The sequence below is a fragment of the Panthera pardus genome, unplaced genomic scaffold, assembly GCF_024362965.1.
Source record: "Panthera pardus isolate Hobbes unplaced genomic scaffold, ASM2436296v1 HiC_scaffold_18, whole genome shotgun sequence".
Classification (NCBI taxonomy): domain Eukaryota; kingdom Metazoa; phylum Chordata; class Mammalia; order Carnivora; family Felidae; genus Panthera; species Panthera pardus.
In genome coordinates, this window is record NW_026526743.1 from 14,996,217 (window position 1) to 15,009,312 (window position 13,096).

The following is a 13,096-nucleotide window of genomic DNA, read 5'->3' on the forward strand; positions in this document are numbered from 1 at the left end:
AAAGTCGCCCAAGGTTTGAAGTTTCTTCTTCAACAAACTTGGAAGATTATAGAGCAATGCGTCCCACGGAAATATCGCTGCATCCCGGGGAACTCGTTCTGGCCTTGGGAAAAGCACCCGCACCTCTGGCACCCAGTGCCGGTGGGTCGAGGTCCCGCCAACCGAGGCTGAGGATCTCCCGAGCTGGCTGAGAGACCCGCCTGCTGCAAAGGACCCCCCCGAGGGCGGGGCCCGAAGCCTCCCGCCCGCAGAGCTTCGGGTCCCAGGCCCGGCCGAGCCCAGGCCGCATCACAGACAAGGCCCCGAGTCTGCCACCAGCCTCAGGTCCCACGTGAGCAGGCGCAGGAGGTTGAAGACGACGCTGGCTTCGTGGCACCCAGGCGAGTCCTGGAACGCGGGAAGGAGGCGGAGACGGGCTGAGCCAGGAGTCCGAGCTCCCATCCCGTCTCAGCCTCGCACGGCTCCCCCCCTGCAGACTCACCGCCTCCCCGCCCGCTGCACTCGCAGCTCTGCGTGTTTGGGGACGCGTCCTCGGTGGCCTGAGGGACTTCCTCCAGGAGCCTGGCCGGACCAGCTCGAGCTGCAAGGGGAACAGGAGGGACGTGAAGACGGCGAAGAACCCAGTGTCCCTGGGACTCTGCCCGTGAGTGACTCTCCCACCGCAGACCAAAGCCCGGATAGGGGGACACCGAGACGACGCGAATCGTGTCTGGGCCGGCTTTTCGGTTCGGGGGACAGATTGGCTTCGCGGGGAGGCCCGGGGGCGCAGAGCGAGCCGGAGGGGCCGGAGGGGCCGGGGGCGCGGGCGGTACTCACGCAGGCCCCCACGTCCCGCCGCGCGGCCGCCAGCAGCTCCAGCGTCGCGCAGGTGCCCGGGAAATTCGGGGATCGGGCGCCCCCGACGGCTCGCCAACCTCACCCAGGGCCGCCGAGGATCCCTCCCTGCGCGAAAGGAGCAGTTGCGCGGCCTCCAGCTCAGGGTCTCCTCCTCCTGTGGGGCAAGGGTCGGGGTGAGGCTGAGCCTCCTCGCTGCGCTCCCCAAGCGCTGGGAAGGCGGGGATTCCTACACGTGGGACGCTCCCGGCCGGGGACGGTTGTGCGGATGGTGCACTGAATCCCGTAGCTCTCGGAAGGCCTGGACGGTGGGCCAAAGGCACCCCGCGGTCGCCTTGCGAAGCCCGGCGCCCCGACGTGGAACCGAGTCGGCCTGGAGGGGGCGCCCTTTGGGGCCTGGCACGGAGGCAGAGCGTGTGCTGACCGCAGGGGCGCCCCGCAAGACGCCGCGGTCTGAATTCTGCCCTGAGATCCGAGGCGCGCCTGCTGGGCGCTGGGACGCAGGCGCCCTCGGGGACGGGTGGAGAGGTCTGGGCGTCACTCACGTAGCGGTCCCTCAGCGCCTTGACCGCCGCCACCGCCCTGGGGTCCAGCGAGCGGTAGTGTGACAGCAGGCAGCGCCGGGGTGTCGTCACGCCAGGGTCCGCCGCCTCGCCCGCCGTCACCAAGACCCACAGCCCCACGGCCACCGCGGCTGCACCTCTCGGCCCCATCTCTGCTCCTGCGCAAGGCGAGGCGCCAAGAGTCCAAGCCCCTGCCTCTGCTTGGCGTCGCGCCGGGACCGATGCTCAGAGCGCGGGCCCGAGACACGCCGCGAGCCCGCAGCCCCCTGGTGCCCTCGGCCCGTCTCCGCTCGCCGCTCACCTGCACGCTGTCCTCGGTGCCCCCTCGTGCTGCTGCAGCGCCCGCCTTCCGCTGTCCCCAGGCTGGAGCCCACCTTCGACAGCGACAGCGGCGCCTGCAGGGTCCATGCGGCTTTTATGTGCGGGGCTGGGAGACGGTGAGCAGCCGGACTTCCCCGTCCGGAGCCGGCTAAGCTTTCCGAACGTCAGCGCTGGGGCGCCTGCCCGGGGCTGAGGACTTTACCCGCCTGCGGACCGGTGCCAGCCGTGGCTCGGCCCCACGAACTGCCACCAGTTCTGGTCTCTGTCCCGCCTGAATCCTCTCCTCTTGTCATCAGCCTGGGTGTCCTTATCTCCATTCTAGTGTACTAAGCGGCCTTTAGAATGCTCTTACTGGGTACTAGACCCTGTTCTAAGTCATCGATATGCAGGTGTCACATTTAATGCTCCAATGGGTCTGCAAGGGCTGTCCTACTATTGCCTCCATTTTGTAGATGGGAAAACTGAGGCACAGTAAAGTGAAGGAACTTTCCCAAGATACACAGTAAGTGGACAGAGGCTGGATTTGAACCTACCCAGAGTCCAGCCCCAGGGCTTACTCTCTAAGCCATAATTGCCGCCCCCCCCCCCCCCCCCGCAGTATCTGATTCAGTCCCCTCCTGTCTCTCCATCTCTGTTCATCTCATTCCATTCCCCCCCCTCCGGTCTGGAGAGGCCTCCTTTGTCTCTCCTTCCTGTCTGTGTCTCTGACTTCGTCTAACTCCATATGCCTCTGATTCCTTTTGCTGACAAACATCCAGCCTAGGATTTCGCTGTCTGTCTCAATCTCCTTATTTTAGTTTAAAATCTACTACTTTGTTTTCTGATAAAATTAGCAATGCAGATTCATGGGAGAAAGCTTGGAAAATACAGAAGTGCACAAAGGAGAAAAAAATTCCCGCCTCTAACTTCACTACCTACCTCTCCCCCTCATCCGGGCTCTGGAACCGTGTTTCCAGTGTGTGGAAAGTGTATGCCTATTTGTTTGCACATATGTTTTCGGATTCCCAAAGTAACACATTCAAAGATTCGATCACTACAAACACATACGACTTGGAGAGTTAAAGGAAGTCTTTAATCCCACTTCTTGGAGGTAATTCTTTTTGTCAATTAGTAGCAATTCTGTGAAGGGCTCTCTCTCCTTCCTTTCCCCCCCTCCTTTTTTTTTTTTTTTTCTTTTCTTTCTAGGAGTAATTTCTCCTAAATTGAAACCAGGCTGTGTACAGTTTGGTAGCCTGCTTTTTATGTCTTACGAGTATCTGTCATTTGCATTTCTCTGCATCTTTAATTATACTGTATCAGGGCCCCAGCAGGAAACAGATGGCCCAATCAATTTAGGATAATTTGAGGTGGGCTTAATACCAGGAGTATCTACAAAGGGTTTGGGGAGTGAAAGTAAAGGGCTAAGGGTAGTGAACGGCCTTGGGGCCCTGGATGGGGGAGAGATCTGTCATCCTTAACCCTGAAGGGACAGGGGAGAGGAGGGAGTGGCTGCCTGGCCTGGGAAGGAGAATCTTGTTCACAGGATGGACAGATAGACAAATCGTAGTGGCCCTGCAGGGAGGAAGCCTGGGGATAAAATATACTCTCACCTCTCAGAGGATGAATACTCTCCTTTCCTCGCCCTGGCCTTACTGCGAGGCTTCCAATTGGCTGAACCCAACTGAGGCCAAAGGTCAGCCTCCTGGGGTCTGGCACAGGTTGGAAAGGAGGGAAGAGTGAGGCTGGAGTGGCAATGGAAAACATCCCACACAGACCACTATTCAGGCTTCCAGTCTAAAGGGATCATTTAATAACCAATCCCCTCTTGGTGGGCACTGATGTTATTTCCAGGTTTTGTCAAAGCCGTGGTTCTCAAGGCTGGTGGAGAAGGGAGGGAGCGATTTTTTCATTCTCTTCCCAGCTGAAGTTTTCAAGTTGACTAAAGATGAACTCATCAATTTTTTTCTCTCATGGGTTGTGCTTGCCAAGTACCTAGAAAGTCATCACCAAATCCAAGGTCCCCTAGATTTTCTCCTGTGCGGTGTCCTGGGAGTTTCATAGTTTTACATTTTATTATTTAGCTCTATGACACGTATTGAATTAACTTTGTGAAACACATAAGGTCTGTGTGTAGATCCGTGTGTTTTTCTGCACGTGACGTCCACTTGTTTCAATACCCTGTGTTGAAAAGACTCTATTGTCTCCATTGATTTGCCTTTGAGTATTTCTCAAAGATCATCGCCTGTGTTTGTGTGGGTCCATTCCTGGGCTCTCCACTCTGTTCCACTGATTTGCCAAGCCCTTCACCAACACCACACTGTCTTCATTACTGCAGCTCTATAGGGAGCCTTGAGGTCAGGGAGTGTCAGTCTTCCCACTCTGTTCTTTTCCTTTAACGTTGCGTTAGCTGTTCTGGGTCTTTTGAATCTCTGTATGGATTTTCAGTTTGTCAATATCCACAAATGACTTGCTGTGATTTTTGTTTGGATTGTGTTGAAACTAGAGATTAATTTGGGAAGAGCTGACATCTTGGCAATATCGAGTCTTCTTATCCATGTACATGGAGTATCTCTGTAGATCTCCTCCGATTTCTTTCATTAGAGTTCTGTGGTTTTCCTCACCTAGATTTTGTTCATATTTCACTAAGATTTGTAGCTAAGGGGTGCCTGGGTGACTCAGTCAGTTAAGTGTCTGACTGTTGATCGTGGCTCAGGTCATGATCTCATGGTTTGTGAGATCAAGCCCCATGTCAGGCTCTGTGCTGCTTGGTATTCTCTCTCTCTCCTTCTCTCTCTCTCTCTGCCCCTCCTTCAAGCCCTCTCGCTCTTTGTCTCTCTCTCAAAAAATAAATAAACTTTGGGGCACCTGGGTGGCTCAGTTAAGCGTCCGACTTCGGCTCAGGTCATGATCTCACGGTCCATGAGTTCGAGCCCTGCGTCGGGCTCTGTGCTGACCGCTCAGAGCCCGGAGCCTGTTTCGGATTCTGTGTCTCCCTCTCTCTCTGACCCTCCCCCGTTCATGCTCTGTCTCTCTCTGTATCAAAAATAAATAAACGTTAAAAAAAAATAAATAAATAAACCTAAAAAATTATTTAAAAAATAATATGAAAGGGCTGCATGCTTTATTCAAAAAGATTTGTAGCTAAGTATTTCATTTTGAGGAGGTGTTAACATAAATGGTGTTTTAAATTTCAAATTCAAATTGTTCATTACTTTTATACAAGAAAACCAGAGACTTTCGTATATTAATCTTGTGTCCTGCAACCTTGCTATAATCACGCCTTGGTTCACAAATGTGTTTTTAATGCATAACATTAAATACACAGGACTAAAATAAATAAGTAAATAAATAAGTACACAGGACTATGAAGAACACTATTCTATTGAAACACAGTTACCAAAACTTAAGAACAAGTTTGCAATAATACACATGCCTCTTTATTAATGCATTAAGTAATAAGATATTGCAGTAGGTTTCACGACTGCTATACTTGAGAGGTAGTAATGAGAGCATGTGATATGTTAAGATATGTGCCCCGTCTGTAATGTGCCATGAAAATATCTGCGGTTTCTTTTAGCAACAAAGTCACAGGTTCTGCTAATCCGATTGTATTTTGTTGCTTACATTCCTTCCCCCCACCTCCCCCCCCCCCCCCCGTTGCTTACGTTCCTAATGGAAAGAAACACTAACTTTCAGAGGTTAGTGAAGATGAAAATGCATCTTTTTCTCATGCAAGTTCACTCTCCCTTGAGTCTTACTGTGGTGATGGGGGGGGAGGGGTCCATGAACTCCAGGATAAGTGAGGCCTGCAGCAGTTAAATAGAATAAATTGATCTATATGTGTTGACGTGGAAGAATCTTCACCATATATTATAGAGTGAAAATAAGTACACTGCTGGGGTGCCTGGGTGGCTCAGTTGGCTGAGCGTCGAACTCTATACTGGCTCAGGTCATGATCTCAGGGTTCATGAGATCAAGCCCTGCGTGGGGCTCTGCGCTGACAGCGAGGAACCTGCTTGGGATTCTCTCTCTGCCCCTGCCCCACTCACATGCGCACATGCTCACGCTCTCTCTCTCAAAATAAATAAAAACTCGAAAGAGAGAGAGCGAGACAGAGGGAAGAGCTTTCCTAAGATCACACCGCCAAGTGGAAGCAGAGTTGAGATAAAAAAAAAAAAAAAGTACACTGCTGAACAATACACTACTGTGTTCAGAAGTACTTGCGGGTGCAAAAGCGGTTCAGTGGAGAAAAGTAGGCTTTCCCACCAACAGTGCTGGAGCCAAAACGTGAACCTTGCTCTAAACTTCAGACTTAAAATAAAAAATTAACTCAAAATGAATCATGGACTTAAATGTAAACTATGAAGCTATAAGACTTTTAGTGAAAAAAAAATTTTACAAAGAACATTTTTGGGATCCAGAGGTAGGCAAAGAGTTTTTAGACTTGACACAGGCTCAGTCTATAAGAGGAAAATTCATCAACTGGAGGTGATCGAAAACTTTTCCTCTGGGAAAGACCATGCTAAGAGCATGGAAAGACGAGCTAAAGACTGGAAGAAAATATTTGCAAACCACGTATTTGATCAAGGACTGGTATCTAGGATATACAAAGAACTCTCAAAACTCAGCAGTAAGAAATTAAACAGTCCAGGGGCGCCTGGCTGGCTCAGTCAGTGGAGCAGGCAGCTCTGGATTTCTGGGTCGTGTGTTCGAGCCCCATGTTGGGTGTAGAGATTACTTAAATAAAGCTTAACAAAACGTAAACAGTCTACATGGGCAAAAGACATGAAGAGACATTTCACCAAAGAGGATACACAGATGGGAAATCAGCACATGAAAAGACACACTATTAGCCATTAGAGAGATACGAATGAAAACCACAATGAGCACTCATTACACAGCTATCAGAATGGCTAAACCAGAAAATAACGACAACATCAAATGCTGGTGAGGATGTAGGAGAGATTGATCACCCGTTGTTGGCGGGAATGGAGAAATGGTACAGCCACTCTGGAAGAAAGGGTTGGCAGTGTCTTAAAAAACCAGACATGCACCCACCACATGACCTAGCAATTGTATTCCTGGGCATTTATCCCAGAGAAATGAAGACTTATGTTCCTACAACATCTTGCATGTGAACGTTTATAGCAGTTTTATTTGTAACAGCCCCAAACTGGAAACAATCCAGATGTCCTTGAACAGTTAAACAGTTAAACAAACTATAGTGCATGCGTACCATGGAATAACATTCAGGAATAAAAAGAAACAAACTCTTGATATGCAACTATCTGTGGAAAGCTCCAGAGAATTATGCAGAGTGCAAAAAGCCCATCCCCCCGAATTATGACTCAATTTATATGACATTCTTAAAATGACAGAAATGTTGAAACAGGGAGCAGATAGGGGCGTCTGGGTCGCAGAGTCAGTTGAGCATCTGACTCTTGATTTTCAGGCAGGTCACGATCCCAGGGTGGTGGGATCGAGCCCGGCACTGGGCTTCGTGCTGAGTGTGTCTCTGCTCCTCTCCCTGCTTGTTCTCTCTCTGGAAGAAAGAAAGAAAGAAAGAAAAGAAAGAAAGAAAGAAAGAAAGAAAGAAAGAAAGAAAGAAAGAAAGAAAGAGAGAAGAAGAAAGAAAGAAAGAAAAGAAGAAAGAAAGAAAGAAAGAAGTGGAGAGCAGACTAGTGTGTACAAGGGCTTCAGGAGGGGATGGAGGGGTTTGACTGTGACTGTTGAAAAGCCAACAGGAAGGACCTTTGTGGTGATGAATTTTCTGTGTCTTAACTGTATCAATGTGAAACTGTATTATACTTTTGCAAGATGTTACCATCAGGAGGAACCGGGGTAAAGGGCCCACAGGATCTTTGTATTATTTCTTACAACTGCATGCAAATCTGAAATTATGTGAAAATAAAAAGGATCAACACAATCACACACAAATATTTGCCTTGCAAGCTATTTCACGTACCTGAAAATGTGTAAAAAGGTATTCAAATAGATTCATAGATAGTGGGGTATCTCTGGGGAGGGCATGGGAACTGAGGAGATAATCCTTGGAATATTTAACCTTATCAGTAATATTTTAATTCCTTACAAGGAGAAGGAAATCTACCTGAGTAATTAAAAATTAAAACCAACTCGGAGCACCTGGCTGGCTCAGTCAGTGGAGCATGAAACTCTTGATCCTGGTGTCGTGAGTTCTAGCCCCAGGCTGGGTGTAGAGATTGCTTAAAGATAAAATTAAAAAAAAAAAACAAACCTAAAATCAACTCATTGGATATGGGGGAAATGCTAGCTCATCCATTATTTAACTCCTGGTAGGATGAAAAAAAATTTGAGAGCTTTCTAAGAGCTAGAGCTTGTTGATCTGACCTCTAGACTTGCTGATATGGCTGAGTAAAACGCTGGGCTGGCCCTCCAACCTTCTGCTACTGTGCCACTGACCAGATCTATTTTCAGCCTGTACTGAGCCCTGAGACACGGCATCGGTGAGCTCTGGCTCATGGCTGGGTTCAGCCCAGGAGAGGTTGGGTTCAGCAGGAGACTGAAGGGGGGAGGTGAACAAGGTTGGGGTATCTATTCTCCATTCTCCTGGTTCCCTCCGTGCAGGACTGATGTCTGACAGTGGCTGTGTTACTGTTCCTCTGTCCCAGCCTCGCCCCTCAATGGATAGACGAGCTCTCCATGTTGCTAGCTTCTGGGTGCAACACCACCCCTTGGTGCTGGTTCCCTTAACCTGCCCACTTTTGCCCAGATTGCACATGTGAGCAGGTCACCTGCTTCAGATAATTTTCATTTTTATCCGGCGTATTTTTTCATTGGAATTGTTATTGAGATCATTGTAGCTTGGCATACTATTGTAAGAAATAATACAAGAGAGAGCCTATGCGCTCTTTCCCCTCCCCCGCCAAGTGAAAACATCTTACAAAATTATAGTACAATATGACAACCAGGCAAATGACATTGATGCAATCCACGCATCTTATTGAGAGATCCTGGGGCCACCTGGGTGGCTCAGTTGGTTGAGTGTCCAACTCTTGATTTCGGCTCGGGTCATGATTGGGGTCGTGGGATAGAGCCCTGTGTCGGGCTCCATGCTGACAGCGCAGAGCCTGCTTGGATCCTCTCTCTCCCTCTCTCTCTGACCCTCCTGTGCTCTCCCTCTCTCTCAGCCTCAGTTTTACTCATATACAGTGTGTGTCTGTGTGTGTGTGTGTGCATTTAGTTCCACACAATTTTATCACATGTGTAGCTTCATGTATCCACCACTAGTCAAGACAAAACAACTCAGTCACAAGGATCCCCAAGTTGCTTTTATTTTTTATAACCCACACCCGCCTGTCCCTGTCCACAACCCACCTTGTCCCTAACCCCTGGCAACCACTAATCTAGCCTCCAGTTCTAAAATATTGTCATTTCAGAAATATTCTATAAGTAAGATCATGCAGTGTGTAACCGTTTGGGATGGCTCTTTTCACGGAGTGTAATTCCCTGGAGATTCATCCAGGTTTCTTTTCGTGTATCAATTATTCCTCCCTGCTTCCTGGTATCTATGTAGCAGAACTTGTTTTACTCTTTGAGGGACATCTTGGCTGTTTCTAGTTTGGGGCTCTTCCTAATGTCGCTATGGACATTTGCATGCAGCTTCTTGGGTGGACATACATTTTCATTTCCCCGGAGTGACGGTCCAGGAGAGCAGTTGCTGGCTGGACCTATCAGTTGCATGTTTTATGAGAAACCGCCAGCCTGTTTTTCGGAGTGGTTCTACCATTTTTACGTTCCTACCAGCAACATAGGACTGACCCGATTTCTCAATCATGTTTGAGTTGGACTCACAAACAGCTTTTTTGGTTTTTGCTCCTAAAATGCTCGAAGCATTTTTTAAAAATATTTTTTAATGTTTATTTATTTTTGAGAAACAGAGTGAGACAAAGCGTGAGCTGGGGAGGGGCAGAGAGAAGGAGACACAGAATCTGAAGCAGGCTCCAGGCTCTAAGCTGTCAGCACAGAGCCCGACATGGGGCTCGAACTCACAAACGGTGAGATCAAAAGCTGAAGTCTGACGCTTAACCGATTGAGCCACCCAGGCGCCCCTTGAAGCAGTTTTGTTTTTTTTTTTTTTTTTTTTTTTTTTTTTTTTTAGCAGAGTATGGGTCACACACAGTGAGTGGGTCACAAGAAAGCTATTAGATTGGTATTTGTCTTAGTCCGGTTGGCTGCTGTCACAAAACAGACTGGGTGGTTTATAAACAACAGATTTTTTTTTAAGTTTTCTTTCTTTTTTTTCTTCAAATTTTCTTTATTGAAGTAATCTCTACACCCAACGTGGGACTCAAACTCACACCCCCCAAGATCAAGAGTTGCATGCTCTTCTGACTGAGCCAACCAGGTGCCCCCAGAATTTCTTTTTCACAGTGCTGGAGGCTGGGAAGTCCAAGAGCAGGTGCCTGGTCAGGTGAGGGCCCTCTTCTGGGAGGCCAAGTTCTCACGTGCTAGAAGGGAGCTGGGGAGCTCCGTAGGGTCTCTCTCACAAGAGGACTAACCCCATTCATGACTTACTCACCTCCCAAAGGTGCCACCAACCAATACCATCATCTTTGCTGATTAGGATTTCAACACAGAAATGTTGAGGGGACAAATGTACAAGAGTATTAAATGTTATTTTCTACTGCACGTAATTCCAGCTCAATAACGTGCCTGGTGGGGCTCATAGCTGGATTCCTGATTGTCCAGAATCTGAGTCTGCTTCCCTGAGTCCGTCCCAGCGCTCCACTCCTCTCACTGTTACCAATCTTACTTGTACTTCTTTGGTCCTTGGAGACATGTGGTTGCTTTTCAGCCCCACAGTGGATATCGGTCAGGGGCGATATAACCTTAACTAATAAGGTGGCAAACAACCAAAACCCCAGCTCAAGCCACCTTGGACAGTGGACAGTTTACGGACTTATAAAACCAGAATGCGGGAGTTAAGAGAAGGCTTCGGGTAAGGTTTGATCCTGTAGGACATCATGAACCTCCCAGTTCTGTTTGTTTTATGTTTCGGGTTTCCTTCCACAGGTGGGGAAGCTGTTCCCCCTTACACATTCCAAGATGGGTGCTAAGAGCTCCCCGGCTTTACACTCGGACTTCTTCAGTAGAGGTCGAAGACAGCCTCTCTCCCAAGATGTCTGACTTTGATTGGACTAGCTTAGGTCATGTATCCACGACAAACCCAGTCACTGGAACCAGGGGCACAACTGTGGTAAAGGGCTGCAGCCAGGTCACATATCCCATCCCAGGGATGGGGGAGGGGGAAAAGTCACCTTCCGGAACTATCCAAATCTCCAACTGAAATGGGGGATGTGGGGATGGGTGGGGGAGAGGTAATGGAAGCTTGGAAAACAGGCTGCATGGACACTTTGGGGGAATCCTTTCTAACATTTCCATAGAATTTCTCTCATGATTTTTCTGAGTTCTTATCTTTTTTTTTTTTTTTTTTTTAGTATTTATTTTAAGAGAAAGTGTGTGTGTGTATGCGCGTGTGCTCGTGCGCGTGCACATGCATGTGTGGGTGGGGAGAGCCAGAGAGAGAGAGAGAACCCCAAGAATCCCAAGCAGCAAGCTCCTAGCTAATGGGTGGGGGGAGGTTTGATTCCATGAACTTGAGATCATGACCTTTGCTGAAATCAAGAGTCAGACGCCTAACCACCCAGAGTTCTTACATATCAACCATGTAGACGTTTCTTAAAACCTTTACACCTTTGAATAAGAAAATAAACACTGAAAAAACAAAACAATTTTCTCATTGATGCTGAGGAAGACCTACATCTGAAAGAGTCACAACTTGCCTGTAATTATCAATATTTATTAATGAACGTAATTATAATAAATTAGAGGTGGTCTCATGAAGGAAGCTTGGTTGAACTTGGCCAAAACATACCTAAGCTATTCTGCACACAGACCAGTCTATATAGGTTGTAGAGCATCACCGATAATAACACCGGCAGTCCCAAAGTCACATCTCCAAGCTATGCGAGCTCAGGCAGGACTCGGTTTCTCTGTCCCTCAGCTTCCTCCCTGATAAAATGTCAGCTAATAAAAGGACCTTTGTGGCAACGCTGCTGGGGAGAATAAAGCATTAAATACAAGAGAAGAGCTTCAAGTAGGGCCCAGCACAGGGAGAGTGTTTAGTACAAATTAGCTCCGATTATTATGAACAATGACTGAGAAAAATGTAATCTCACTTTTCTTTTTTTTTTAAGTCCTTTAAAAAAATTTTAACGTTTATTTATTTTTGAAAGAGACAGAGCACGAGCCAGGGAGAGGCAGAGAGACAGAGAGGGAGACCCAGAATCCGAAGCAGGCTCCAGGCTCTGAACTGTCAGCACAGGGCCCGCCGCGGGGCTTGAACTCACCAACTGTGAAATCATGACCTGAGTCGAGGGTCTGAGCCAGCCAGGTGCCCCGTGATTCCACTTTTCAACAGCAAACGCACATTTATAATTGGCAAAGGAATACATATCATTTAAGAACAGGCCAAGGAAGCCAGAGAGAGTTTGTCAAAGACCCGGATGAGGAAAACCCAAGAGAACCCAGGGGGAATATTCAGGGCGAGACAAGAAAGATAAACAGAGAAAGACAAGGGGCGCCTGGGTGGCTCAACAGTCAAGTGCGGACTCTTGATTTCGGCTCAGGTCATGATCTCAGCTTTGTCTACTGCAGCCCCAGGTGGGGCTCTGCGCTGACAGCTCAGAGCCTGCTTGGGATTCTCTCTCTCTCTCTCTCTCTCTCTCTCTCCTTCTCTCCCTACCCGCCCCTCCGCTCCCCTGCTCTTTCTCCTCCCTCAAAATAAATAAATAAATTTTTTCTTGGAAAAAAAGAAACAGAGGAAGACAAGACTGCGAAGCCAGGAAGCCGCTGCCCACAGGGCACTACAAACCTGCCCCAGGAGCTCCCTGAGGGCAGGCACTGGTGTGGGGACACCTGCCACTCTTGTCCCTCGAACGGGAAGGAAAAACTATGTTTTCGGTTCCTTCCTAGAGTGCAGAAGAAAGGCAAGCGCGGGCGCGCAAGTCAAACAGCTGTCCAGAAAACAGACCCAAGCGGTTGGCTCAGGACAGAGGGTTGGGGCCGAGCCACGGCTGGCACCCGCCCGCAGGCGGGTAAAGTCCTCAGCCCCGGGCAGGCGCCCCAGCGCTGACGTTCGGAAAGCTTAGCCGGCTCCGGACGGGGAAGTCCGGCTGCTCACCGTCTCCCAGCCCCGCACATAAAAGCCGCATGGACCCTGCAGGCGCCGCTGTCGCTGTCGAAGGTGGGCTCCAGCCTGGGGACAGCGGAAGGCGGGCGCTGCAGCAGCACGAGGGGGCACCGAGGACAGCGTGCAGGTGAGCGGCGAGCGGAGACGGGCCGAGGGCACCAGGGGG

At 49.1% G+C, this 13,096-nt stretch overlaps 1 pseudogene; it reads right to left on the bottom strand.

Annotated features, from left to right (window-relative positions):
- Positions 1–288: 288 nt before the first annotated feature.
- On the bottom strand, positions 289–1,547 carry LOC128778095 (interferon lambda-4-like; annotated as a pseudogene).
- Between the last annotated feature and the right edge of the window lie 11,549 nt (positions 1,548–13,096).